Source organism: Aegilops tauschii, chromosome 2, assembly GCF_002575655.3.
Source record: "Aegilops tauschii subsp. strangulata cultivar AL8/78 chromosome 2, Aet v6.0, whole genome shotgun sequence".
NCBI lineage: Eukaryota > Viridiplantae > Streptophyta > Magnoliopsida > Poales > Poaceae > Aegilops > Aegilops tauschii.
Window position 1 is genome coordinate 611,611,890 of NC_053036.3, and position 14,725 is coordinate 611,626,614.

Consider the following 14,725-nt stretch of genomic DNA (forward strand, 5'->3'; position numbering starts at 1 on the left):
TCAAGCGTCTTGATCTATCTCTATAGATCTTGATGCTCAATGTGTAAGCAGCTTCACCGAGGTCTTTCATTGAAAAACTTTTATTAAAGTGTCCTCTTATGCTATCCAGAAATTCTATATCATTTCCAATCAACAATGTCGTCCACATAGAATATCAGAAATGCTACAGAGCTCCCACTCACTTTCTTGTAAATACAGGCTTCTCCAGAAGTCTGTATAAAACCATATGCTTTGATCACACTATCAAAGCGTTTATTCCAACTCCGAGAGGCTTGCACCAGTCCATAAATGGATCGCTGGAGCTTGCACACTTTGTTAGCACCTTTCGGATCGACAAAACCTTCTGGTTGCATCATATACAACTCTTCTTCCAGAAATCCATTCAGGAATGCAGTTTTGACATCCATTTGCCAAATTTCATAATCATAAAATGCGGCAATTGCTAACATGATTCGGACAGACTTAATCATCGCTACGGTTGAGAAGGTCTCATCGTAGTCAACCCCTTGAACTTGTCGAAAACCTTTCGCAACAAGTCGAGCTTTGTAAATAGTAACACTACTATCAGTGTCCGTCTTCCTCTTGAAGATCCATTTATTCTCTATGGCTTGCCGACCATCGGGCAAGTCCACCAAAGTCCACACTTTGTTCTCATACATGGATCCCATCTCTGATTTCATGGCTTCAAACCATTTCGCGGAATCTGGGCTCATCATCGCTTCCTCATAGTTCGTAGGTTTGTCATGGTCAACTAACATGACCTCCAGAACAGGATTACCGTACCACTCTGGTGCGGACCATACTCTGGATGACCTACGAGGTTCTGTAGTAACTTGATCTGAAGTTTCATGATCATCATCATTAGCTTCCTCACTAATTGGTGTAGGAATCACAGGAACTGATTTCTGTGATGAACTACTTTCCAATTCGGGAGAAGGTACAATTACCTCATCAAGTTCTACTTCCCTCACACTCACTTCTTTCGAGAGAAACTCCTTCTCTAGAAAGGATCCATCTTAGCAACAAATATCTTGCCTTCGGATCTGCGATAGAAGGTGTACCCAACAGTTTCCTTTGGGTATTCTATGAAGATGCACTTCTCCAATTTGGGTTCGAGCTTATCAGGTTGAAATTTTTCACATAAGCATCGCAGCCCCAAATTTTAAGAAATGACAACTTTGGTTTCTTGCCAAACCATAGTTCATAAGGCGTCATCTCAACGGATTTTGATGGTGCCCTATTTAAAGTGAATGCAGCTATCTCTAATGCATAACCCCAAAACGGTAGTGGTAAATCGGTAATATACATTATAGATCACACCATATCCAATAAAGTGCGGTTATGACGTTCGGACACACCATTACGTTGTGGTGTTCCATGTGGCGTGAGCTGTGAAACTATTCCACATTGTTTTTAAATGAAGGCCAAACTCGTAACTCAAATATTCTCCTCTACGATCAGATCATAGAAACTTTATTTTTCTTGTTATGATGATTCTCCACTTCACTCTAAAACTCTTTGAACTTTTCAAATGTTTCAGAATTGTGCTTCATTAAGTAGATATACTCATATCTGCTCAAATCATCTGTGAAGGTCAGAAAATAACGATTACCCACCACGAACATCAACACTCATTGGACGAACATCAACACTCATTGGACCGCATACAATAGCTCGTTCCATTGTTCCGGAGAACGGAGTTTTAGTCATCTTGCCCAAAAGGCACGGTTCGCAAGCATCAAATGATTCATAACCAAGTGATTCCAAAAATCCATCTTTATGGAGTTTCTTCATGCGCTTTACACCGATATGACCCAAACGGCAGTGCCAGAAATAACTTGCACTATCATTATCTACTTTGCATCTTTTGGCATCAATATTATGAATACGTCACTACTGGAATCAGGGATTTTGCCGTCTGCCAGTTCTTTGCCATCTGCTTGCAGACGGCAAAGAAGGTCTTTGCCATCAGCTACCAAACAACAGACGGCAAAGAATTGGCAGACGGCAAAGAAGGTCTTTGTCATCTGTTATTTCTTTGCCGTCTGCTGGCAGATGGCAAATAATCTTTGCCATCTGCCAGCGGACGGCAAAGAGGTGCCCGCGAATGCCAGTACACTGCAATGGTCCACCCCCCTCTTTGTCGTCTGCCAGCAAATGGCAAAGAATCTTTGCCGTCTACCAACAGACGGCAAAGAGGGGGGCTATCTTCCGATCTGACCAGTGGATCTCATTTCCCCCCCGATGGGCCGAAAGAAGCGCATCCCCCCACCAAACCCTACTCTGCCCCCACATCCGCCCGCCGGCACCCTCCTCCGCCTCGCCGATGCGCCGGGGTCGCCGCTCCTCCTCCGCGCCCACGGCACCGTCCACTCCCGCGCCGCCGCCGTCCTCACCGACCCCGCCGCCCGCGCACGCCACCACCAGGCCGCCCTCCTCGCCGCGCGCCGCGCCGTCGACCTCGTGCCCGACTCCCTCGAGCTCGCCCACTTCCGCGCCCTCCTCCTCTACGAGGCCGCCAGCGACAACCGCGCCTACGAGGAGGTCATCGCCGAGTGCGAGCGCGGGCTCAGGATCGACGACCCCTCCGATCCGGAGCCCCACTCGCTCAGGCTACCCACCCCCGACCCCGACCAGCTCCGGGCCGAGCTTCGCAACCGCGCCTCTGCTCAACCGCGCCTACGAGGAGGTCATCGCCGAGTGCGAGCGCGGGCTCAGGATCGACGACCCCTCCGATCCGGAGCCCCACTCGCTCAGGCTGCCCACCCCCGACCCCGACCAGCTCCGGGCCGAGCTTCGCAACCGCGCCTCTGCTCTCCTTCGGCCGGCGCGCCACGGCTCCTCGTCTCCTCCAGCCGGAAGGGTACCCAACGCCCCCCCCCCCCCCCCCCGCCCTTCACCCATCCACACACCCGGCTCTCCTGGCTCGGCGCGCAGTCCACCATGGAAGGGCACGGACGAGGCCGGCGCGCCTCCAGCGGGTAGGTGCAACCCCGCCTCTGACCCTCTCTGTCGTGCTCGGCCCTAGGTCCAACCCCGCACCCCTACCCCTACCTCCGGCGCTCCTCTGTTTTGCCTAGTAAAGCTGTTCATAGCATCATTAGCAATTCCTATGATTTTGCAAGAATTTCACTTCGTGTTTCTAAATGTTGATTACATCCATATGCAGACCTATTTGTGTTATATATAAGCCAGGCCTTTGTTCTCTTCAAATCATTACTCTGCATTGAGTTTATCTATTAGTACAACTCAAAGTGGCAGGACATGTATCTGTTACATTTTTCTGACTTCGACTATGTGTGTGCATTGTAATCCAAGAGATTATTCTTCATTCTTCTTGCAGGAAAGACGTGATAATTAGGAAAATTTTGCTGATGCATTGTCAGAGAGTTTTGGTCGACTAATGGCAATCCGTCTCCTATCGCGTCAAAATCTGAGGAAGCTGGTCGATGTAGTCTTGTAGCATGGTCAGATTCAGACTCAGCTATTTTTTTTCTTTTTTGTTCCTACAAGATGTTCAGCTTAGCTTTAAATACAGTAAATTTGGATACTGGAAATTTTATATGACTCTGTTCTCCATGTATCCAGCATTATCCATGTTGCTCTTGACATTGATGCTTTATGAACAAGTAGAACACACCTGACAAGACAGCTGTCAATGAATGCTATGAGGTTTAGGAGAGACTTTGTGGATGTTTTTGCCTGTTACCATGTGTTGGCCACTAGAACAAGTAGACATTTTAGATGGCCCTTTTTTGTCTGTACGTTGTGTATGTCATCTGTTAGAACTGGGATTGTTTTTGGTTTTGGCCTTGATAATACTAACTCTACCCTTTAGTTCAATCAGTTTCAAGGCCGCCCTTTTGCTCTCCACAATTCAGCCCTCTATTTTCCTGTTTGAAAAAGATGTGCTTATGTCATTGTGTTTGTTGAACTGTACAGCATAACAACAGTGGAGTGACTTGCAGGTGCCTCATGTGGATTTTATGGCTTAAGCCAAGAGGAGAAAGAAAGGGCTCTGCATATGAAAAGATACCAACATTATTGTTTCCATGAAATTGGTAATATATGTGGCATGTGTTTGTTTATCTTTTCTGCAAGAGCAACTTGTGTCCTGAGACCTTCTAGTGGTACTGAGACCCAGAAAAAGAAATTGTCTTCTTGCATGATCACTTACTGAAACTAGGGACAATCAGCTTTACTTCTAAGTACTTAGAAGTAGTTAAGTTATCTAAGTTATTATGGGTACTGTTACAATGTGCTTGTATTGAACCATCTATCCAAGTTTATTACTAACTATATATGTGCTTCTCTGCACCTATGCTTGCCTGTATATCTATTTGCTTTATGGACATGACTCTTGTGTTTGTTTGCTTGTTGTACTGTGATAATTGCAATGCTTATTTAGCGACAAAATTTGCTCTTAATGTACTGTTGCAGGATCTGGATATCTCCCAAAATTTAGTACTTTCTGGTGTTGATCTCAAGCGCTGGCTCCTACAGCATTGCATTTCACCAAGTGAAATGCTACATTTCTACTCCTAACCCATTCTCTCTTTCTTAGTGTTTTTGTTATGCAGGTTGGAAGAAAAGAAGAAGATCCAGAGAAGATCTTAGTAATAAGATAGTTTTTAGGAAAATAGATATTTAGTTTTAGGTCATTTCTTCTAATTTCAGATATGGAGTGCTTGTCTTTAGTTTTTGTTTTGACTTTGTGAAACTTGCTAACTATGGATGAAACTGTGTATTATTGATGAAACTATGTATATGTATGGATGAAACTTGCTACTATTGGTAACATGTGTTGGATATGCTATATTGGTACTATGTATGGATGAAACTTGCTACTATGTATATATATGTGTGTTTGATTTTCTATGAAAATGAATGGGTATAAGAAGAAACAGAATTAATGCCTATTTGGTCTCTTTGCCATCTGCCAGCAGACGGCAAAGACACTAGAAAGTTTGCCGTCAACGGCAGACGGCAAAGACTTGCCGTCAGCGGCGGACGGCAAAGGCCTGGCGTTAGCCACTTAACGGACTGACAGCGCAATTATTGCCATCTGCTCTCTTTGCCGTCCACTGCGGACGGCAAAGGCCCTTTGCCGTCAGCCGCCCGGAAGCAGACGGCAAAGTAGCTCTTTGCCGGACCTTACTTTGCCGGAGCCTTTTGCCGTCCGCGGCTGACGGCAAAGGCCTTTGCCGTCTGCCGTGGCAGACGGCAAAATAGCTGATTCCTGTAGTGCGTGTATCACTACAATCGAGATCCAACAAACTATTTTCATTGGGTGTATGACCATCGAAGGTTTTATTCATGTAAACAGAACAACAATTATTCTCTGACTTTAAATGAATAAACGTATTGCAATAAACATGATCAAATCATATTCATGCTCAACGCAAACGCCAAATAACATTTATTTAGGTTTAACACTAATCCCGAAAGTATAGGGAGTGTGCGATGATGATCATATCAATCTTGGAACCACTTCCAACACACATCGTCACTTCACCCTCAACTAGTCTCTGTTTATTTTGTAACTCCTGTTTCGAGTTACTAATCTTAGCAACCGAACAAGTATCAAATACTCAGGGGCTACTATAAACACTAGTAAGGTACACATCAATAACATGTATATCAAATATACCCTTGTTCACTTTGCCATCCTTCTTATCTACCAAATATTCAGGGCATTTCCGCTTCCAGTGACCATTTCCTTTGCAGTAGAAGCACTCAGTTTCAGGCTTTGGTCCAGCTTTGGGCTTGTTCGCGGGAGTGACACCTTGCTTGTCATTCTACTTGAAGTTCCCTTTCTTTCCCTTTGCCCTTTTTCTTGAAACTAGTGGTCTTGTCAATCATCAACACTTGATGCTCTTTCTTGATTTCTACCTTCGTTGATTTCAGCATCACGAAGAGCTCGGGAATCATTTTCGTTATCCCTTGCATACTATAGTTCATCACGAAGTTCCAGTAACTTGGTGATGGTGACTAGAGAACTCTGTCAATCACTATCTTATCTGGAAGATTAACTCCCACTTGATTCAAGCGATTGTAGTACCCAAACAATCTGAGGACATGATCACTGCTTGAGCTATTCTCCTCCATCTTTTAGCTATAGAACTTGTTAGAGACTTCATATCTCTCAACTTGGGTATTTTCTTGAAATATTAACTTCAACTCCTAGAACATCTGGTATGGTCCATGACGTTCAAAACGTCTTTGAAGTCCCGATTCTAAGCCGTTAAGCATGGTGCACTAAACTATCAAGTAGTCATCATATTGAGCTAGCCAAACGTTCATAACGTCTGCATCTGCTCCTGCAGTAGGTCTGTCACCTAGCCGTGCCTCAAGGACATAATTCTTCTGTGCAGCAATGAGGATAAACCTCAGATCACAGACCCAGTCCGCATCATTGCAACTATCATCTTTCAACTTAGTTTTCTCTAGGAACACATATAAAACATAGGGAAGCAACAAAGCGAGCTATTGATCTACAACATTATTTGCAAAATACTATCAGGACTAAGTTCATGATAAATTAAAGTTCAATTAATCATATTACTTAAGAACTCCCACTTAGATAGACATCCCTCTAATCATCTAAGTGATCACGTGATCCAAATCAACTAAACCATAACCGATCATCACGTGAAATGGAGTAGCTTTCAATGGTGAACATCACTATGTTGATCATATCTACTATATGATTCATGCTCGACCTTTCGGTCTCACTGTTTCGAGGCCATATCTGCATATGCTAGGCTCGTCAAGTTTAACCTAAGTATTCTGCATGTGCAAAACTGGCTTGCACCCGTTGTAGATGGACGTAGACCTTATCACACCCGATCATCACGTGGTGTCTGGGCATGACGAACTTTGGCAACGGTGCATACTCAGGGAGAACACTTTTATCTTGAAATTTAGTGAGAGATCATCTTATAATGCTACCGTCAATCAAAGCAAGATAAGATGCATAAAAGATAAACATCACATGCAATCAATATAAGTGATATGATATGGCCATCATCATCTTGTGCTTGTGATCTCCATCTCCGAAGCACCGTCATGATCACCATCGTCACCGGCGCGATACCTTGATCTCCATCGTAGCATCGTTGTCGTCTCGCCAACTATTGCTTCTACGACTATCGCTACCGCTTAGTGATAAAGTAAAGCAATTATAGGGCGATTGCATTGCATACAATAAAGCGACAACCATATGGCTCCTGCCAGTTGCCGATAATTTGGTTACAAAACATGATCATCTCATACAATAAAATATAGCATCATGCCTTGACCATATCACATCACAACATGCCCTGCAAAAACAAGTTAGACGTCCTCTACTTTGTTGTTGCAAGTTTTACGTGGCTGCTACGGGTTGAGCAAGAACCATTCTTACCTACGCATCAAAACCACAACGATAGTTCGTCAAGTTAGTGTTGTTTTAACCTTCTCAAGGACCGGGCGTAGCCACACTCAGTTCAACTAAAGTTGGAGAAACTAACACCCGCCAGCCACCTGTGTGCAAAGCACGTCGGTAGAACCAGTCTCGCGTAAGCGTACGCGTAATGTCAGTCCGGGCCGCTTCATCCAACAATACCGCCGAACCAAAGCATGACATGCTGGTAAGCAGTATGACTTGTATCGCCCACAACTCACTTGTTTTCTACTCGTGCATATAACATATACGCATAAACCTGGCTCGGATACCACTGTTGGAGAATGTAGTAATTTCAAAAAAAAATCTACGCACACGCAAGATCATGGTGATGCATAGCAACGAGAGAGGAGAGTGTGTCCACGTACCCTCATAGACCGAAAGCGGAAGCGTTAGCACAACGCGGTTGATGTAGTCGTACGTCTTCACGATCCGACCGATCCAAGTACCAAACGTACGGCACCTCCGAGTTCAGCACACGTTCAGCTCGATGACCTCCCACGAACTCCGATCCAGCAGAGCTTTACAGGAGAGTTTTGTCAGCACGACGGCGTGATGACTGTGTTGATGATGCTACCGACGCAGGGCTTCGCCTAAGCACCGCTACGATATTACCGAGGTGGAATATGGTGGAGGGGGGCACCGCACACGGCTAAGAGATCAATGATCAATGTTGTGTCTAGAGGTGCCCCCTGCCCCGTATATAAAGGATCAAGGGGGAGGGGGCGGCCGGCCAGGAGGAGGCGCGCCAGGGAGGAGTCCTACACCCACCGGGAGTAGGACTCCCTCCTTTTCCTAGTTGGAATAGGAGGGGGCAGGAAGGGAGAGAGGAGAGGAAGGAAAGGGGGGCGCGGCCTGCCCTGGCCGCCCCTCCTCTTCTCCACTTAGGGCCCATGAGGCCCCTTAACCCCCGGGGGGTTCCGGTAACCCCCGGTACTCCGGTATATGCCCGAAACCACCCGAAACCATTCCGGTGTCCGAACATAGTCATCCAATATATCGATCTTTACGTCTCGACCATTTCGAGACTCCTCGTCATGTCCGTGATCATATCCGGGACTCCGAACTACCTTCGGTACATCAAAACACAAAAACTCATAATACCGATCGTCACCGAACTTTAAGCGTGCGGACCCTACGGGTTCGAGAACTATGTAGACATGACCGAGACACATCTCCGGTCAATAACCAATAGCGGAACCTAGATGCTCATATTGGCTCCCACATATTCTACGAAGATCTTTATCGGTCAAACCGCATAACAACATACGTTGTTCCCTTTGTCATTCGGTATGTTACTTGCCCGAGATTCGATCGTCGGTATCTCAATACCTAGTTCAATCTCGTTACCGCCAAGTCTCTTTACTCGTTATGTAATGCATCATCCCGCAACTAACTCATTAGTCACATTGCTTGCAAGGCTTATAGTGATGTACATTTCCGAGAGGGCCCAGAGATACCTCTCCGACAATCGGAGTGACCAATCCTAATCTCGAAATACGCCAACTCAACAAGTACCTTCGGAGACACCTGTAGAACATCTTTATAATCACCCAGTTACATTGTGATGTTTGGTAGCACACAAAGTCTTCCTCTAGTAAACGGGAGTTGCATAATCTCATAGTCATAGGAACATGTATAAGTCATGAAGAAAGCAATAGCAACATACTAAACGATCAAGTGCTAAGCTAATGGAATGGGTCAAGTCAATCACATCACTCTCTAATGATGTGATCCCGTTAATCAAATGACAACTCATGTCTATGGCTAGGAAACTTAACCATCTTTGATTCAACGAGCTAGTCAAGTAGAGGCATACTAGTGACATTATGTTTGTCTATGTATTCACACATGTACTAAGTTTCCGGTTAATACAATTCTAGCATGAATAATAAACATTTATCGTGAAATAAGGAAATAAATAATAACTTTATTATTGCCTCTAGGGCATATTTCCTTCACAAAGTGTGGACTTTGGTGGACTTGCCCGATGATCGGCAAGCCATAGAAAATAAATGGATCTTCAAGAGGAAGACAGACGCTGATAGTAGTGTTACTATCTACAAAGCTTGACTTGTCGCAAAAAGGTTTTTTGACAAGTTCAAGGTGTTGAATATGATGAGATTTTCTCACTCGTATCGATGCTTAAGTCTATCCGAATCATGTTAGCAATTGCCACATTTTATGAAATCTGGCAAATGGATGTCAAAACTGCATTCCTTAATGAATTTATTAAAGAAGAGTTGTATATGATGCAACCAGAAGGTTTTGTGAATCCTAAATGTGCTAACAAAGTGTGCAAGCTCCAGTGATCCATCTATGGACTGGTGCAAGCATCTCAGAGTTGGAATATACGCTTTGATGAGTTGATCAAAGCATATAGTTTTATACAGACTTGCGGTGAAGCCTGTATTTACAAGAAAGTGAGTGGGAGCACTACAACATTTCTGATAAGTATATGTGAATAACATATTGTTGATCGAAAATGATGTAGAATTTTCTGGAAAGCATAAAGGAGTATTTGAAAAGAGTTTTTCAAAGAAAGACCTCGGTGAAGCTACTTACACATTGAGCATCAAGATCTATAGAGATAGATCAAGACGCTTGATAAGATTTTTCAATGAGTACATACCTTGATAAATTTTTGAAGTAATTCAAAATGGAACAGTCAAAGAAGGAGTTCTTGCCTGTGTTGCAAGGTGTGAAGTTGAGTAAGACTCAAAACCCAACAATGGCAGAAAATAGAAAAGAATGAAAAGTCATTCCCTATGCCTCAGTCATAGGTTCCATAAAGTATGCTATGTTGTGTACCAGACCTATTGTGTACCTTGCTCTAAGTTTGGCAAGGGAGTACAATTTTGATCTAGGAGTAGATCACTGGACAGCGGTCAAGAATATCCTTAGTGAGGACTAAGGAAATATTTCTCGATAATGGAATGATAAAAGAGCTCGTCGTAAAGAGTTACAATGATGCAAGCTTTTACACCATCCAGATGACTCTAAATCTCAATCTGGATACATATTGAAAGTGGGATCAATTAGCTAGAGTAGCTCTGTGCGGAGCATTGTAGACATAGAATATTTGCAAAATACATACGGCTCTAAATGTGAAAGATCTGTTGACTAAACTTCTCTCACGAGCAAAACATGATCACACCTTAGTACTCTTTGGGTGTTAATCACATATCGATGTGAACTAGATTATTGACTCTAGTAAACCCTTTGGGCGTTGGTCACATGATAATGTGAACTATGGGTGTTAATCACATGCAGATGTGAATATTAGTGTTAAATCACATGGTGATGTGAACTAGATTATTGACTCTAGTGCAAGTGGGAGACTGAAGGAAATATGCCCTAGAGGGAATAATAAAGTTATTATTTATTTCCTTATTTTATGATAAATGTTTATTATTCATGCTAGAATTGTATTAACCAGAAACTTAGTACATGTGTGAATACATAGACAAACATACTGTCACTAGTATGCCTCTACTTGACTAGCTCGTTGAATCAAAGATGGTTAAGTTTCCTAGCCATAGACATGAGTTGTCATTTGAGAATGATGTGATTGACTTGACCCATTCCGTTAGCTTAGCACTTGATCGTTTAGTATGTTGCTATTCCTTTCTTCATGACTTATACATGTTCCTATGACTATGAGATTATGCAACTCTCGTTTACCGGAGGAACACTTTGTGTGCTACCAAACTGTTGGGTAACGTAGTAATTTCAAAAAAAATCCTATGCACACGCAAGATCATAGTGATGCATAGCAAGGAGAGGGGAGAGTGTTGACCAAGTACCCTCGTAGACCGAAAGCGGAAGCGTTAGCACAACGCGGTTGATGTAGTCGTACGTCTTCACGATCCGACCGATTAAGTACCGAACATACGGCACCTCCGAGTTCAGCACGCGTTCAGCCCGATGACATCCCTCGAACTCCGAGTTCAGCAGAGTGTTGAGGGAGAGTTTCGTCAACTCGACGGCGTGGTGACGATGATGATGTTCTACCGACACAGCGCTTCGCCTAAGCACCGCTACAGTATTATCGAGGTGGACTATGGTGGAGGGGGGCACCGCACACGGCTAAAAGATCAAACGATCAATGTGTTGTGTCTAGAGGTGCCCCCTGCCCCCGTATATAAAGGAGCAAGAGGGGTGCGGCCGGCCAAGAGGAGAGGCGCGCCGGAGGAGTCCTACTCCTACCGGGAGTAGGACTCCCCCCTTTTCCATGTTGGACTAGGAGAGAGGGGGGGAAGAGGTGGAGGGGAGGAAGGAAAGGGGAGTGCCGCCCCCCTCTCCTTGTCCTATTCGGACTGGGGGGAGGGGCGCGCGGCCCTGCCCTAGCCTCCTCTCCTCTCTTCCACCAAGGCCCACTAAGGCCCATTAAGTTCCCGGGGGGTTCCGGTAACCTCCCGGTACTCCGGTAAAATCCCGATTTCACCCGGAACACTTCCGATATCCAAACATAGGCTTCCAATGTATCAATCTTCATGTCTCGACCATTTCGAGACTCCTCGTCATGTCCGTGATCGTATCCGGGACTCCGAACAACCTTCGGTACATCAAACATATAAACTCATAATATAATTGTCATCGAAACGTTAAGCGTGCGGACCCTACGGGTTCGAGAACTATGTAGACATGACCGAGACACGTCTCCGGTCAATAACCAATAGCGGAACCTGGATGCTCATATTGGCTCCTACATATTCTACGAAGATCTTTATCGGTCAGACCGCATAACAACATACGTTGTTCCCTTTGTCATCCGTATGTTACTTGCCCGAGATTCGATCGTCGGTATCTCAATACCTAGTTCAATCTCGTTACCGGCAAGTCTCTTTACTCGTTTCTGTAATACATCATCTCACAACTAACTCATTAGTTGCAATGCTTGCAAGGCTTAAGTGATGTGCATTACCGAGAGGGCCCAGAGATACCTCTCCGACAATCGGAGTGACAAATCCTAATCTCGAAATACGCCAACCCAACATGTACCTTCGGAGACACCTGTAGAGCACCTTTATAATCACCCAGTTATGTTGTGACGTTTGGTAGCACACAAAGTGTTCCTCCAGTAAACGGGAGTTGCATAATCTCATAGTCATAGGAACATGTATAAGTCATGAAGAAAGCAATAGCAACATACTAAACGATCGTGTGCTAAGCTAACGGAATGGGTCATGTCAATCATATCATCCTCCTAATGATGTGATCCCGTGAATCAAATGACAACTCATGTCTATGGCTAGGAAACATAACCATCTTTGATCAACGAGCTAGTCTAGTAGAGGCATACTAGTGACAATCTGTTTATCTATGTATTCACACATGTATTATGTTTCCGGTTACTACAATTCTAGCATGAATAATAAACATTTATCATGATATAAGGAAATAAATAATAACTTTATTATTGCCTCTAGGGCATATTTCCTTGAGTCTCCCACTTGCACTAGAGTCAATAATCTAGATTACATAGTAATGATTCTAACACCCATGGAGCCTTGGTGCTGATCATGTTTTGCTCGTGGAAGAGGCTTTGTCAACGGGTCTGCAACATTCAGATCCGTATGTATCTTGCAAATTTCTATGTCTCCCACCTGGACTAGATCTCGGATGGAATTGAAGCGTCTCTTGATGTGCTTGGTTTTCTTGTGAAATCTGGATTCCTTTGCCAAGGCAATTGCACCAGTATTGTCACAAAAGATTTTCATTGGACCCGATGCACTAGGTATGACACCTAGATCGGATATGAACTCCTTCATCCAGACTCCTTCATTTGCTGCTTCCGAAGCAACTATGTACTCCGCTTCACACGTAGATCCCGCCACGACGCTTTGTTTAGAACTGCACCAACTGACAGCTCCACCGTTCAATGTAAGCACGTATCCGGTTTGCGATTTAGAATCGTCCGGATCAGTGTCAAAGCTTGCATCAACGTAACCATTTACGATGAGCTCTTTGTCACCTCCATAAACGAGAAACATATCCTTAGTCCTTTTCAGGTATTTTAGGATGTTCTTGACCGCTGTCCAGTGATCCACTCCTGGATTACTTTGGTACCTCCCTGCTAGACTTATAGCAAGGCACACATCAGGTCTGGTACACAGCATTGCATACATGATAGAGCCTATGGCTGAAGCATAGGGAACATCTTTCATTTTCTCTCTATCTTCTGCAGTGGTCGGACATTGAGTCTTACTCAACTTCACACCTTGTAAAACAGGCAAGAACCCTTTCTTTGCTTGATCCATTTTCAATTTCTTCAAAACTTTGTCAATGTATGTGCTTTGTGAAAGTCCAATTAAGCATCTCGATCTATCTCTATAGATCTTAATGCCTAATATGTAAGAAGCTTCACCGAGGTCTTTCATTGAAAAACTCTTATTAAAGTATCCCTTTATGCTATCCAGAAATTCTATATCATTTCCAATCAGTAATATGTCATCCACATATAATATCAGAAATGCTACAGAGCTCCCACTCACTTTCTTGTAAATACAGGCTTCTCCAAAATTCTGTATAAAACCAAATGCTTTGATCATACTATCAAAGCGTTTAGTCCAACTCCGAGAGGCTTGCACCAGTCCATAAATGGATCGCTGGAGCTTGCACACTTTGTTAGCTCCCTTTGGATCGACAAAACCTTCTGGTTGCATCATATACAACTCTTCTTCCAGAAATCCATTCAGGAATGCAGTTTTGACATCCATTTGCCAAATTTCATAATCATAAAATGCGGCAATTGCTAACATGATTCGGACAGACTTAAGCATCGCTACGGGTGAGAAAGTCTCATCGTAGTCAACTCCTTGAACTTGTCGAAAACCTTTCGCGACAAGTCGAGCTTTGTAGACAGTAACATTACCGTCGGCGTCAGTCTTCTTCTTGAAGATTCATTTATTCTCAATGGCTTGCCGATCATCGGGAAAGTCAACCAAAGTCCATACTTTGTTCTCATACATGGATCCCATCTCAGATTTCATGGCCTCAAGCCATTTTGCGGAATCTAGGCTCACCATCGCTTCTTCATAGTTCGTAGGTTCGTGATGGTCTAATAACATAACTTCCAGAACAGGATTACCGTACCACTCTGGTGCGGATCTCACTCTGTTTGACCTACGTGGTTCAGTAACAACTTGATCTGAAATTTCATGATCATCATCATTAACTTCCTCACTAATTGGTGTAGATGTCACAGGAACCGGTTTCTGTGATGAACTACTTTCCAATAAGGGAGCAGGTACAGTTACCTCATCAAGTTCTACTTTC

The 14,725-nt window shown here is 44.0% G+C and overlaps 1 long non-coding RNA gene across 1 annotated transcript; it reads left to right on the forward strand.

Annotated features, from left to right (window-relative positions):
- Positions 1 to 3,339: 3,339 nt before the first annotated feature.
- On the forward strand, positions 3,340 to 4,856 carry LOC123497411 (uncharacterized). Its single transcript, XR_006671111.2, has 2 exons — positions 3,340 to 4,061; positions 4,581 to 4,856. It is a non-coding gene; the product is annotated as an uncharacterized lncRNA (long non-coding RNA).
- Positions 4,857 to 14,725: the final 9,869 nt, after the last annotated feature.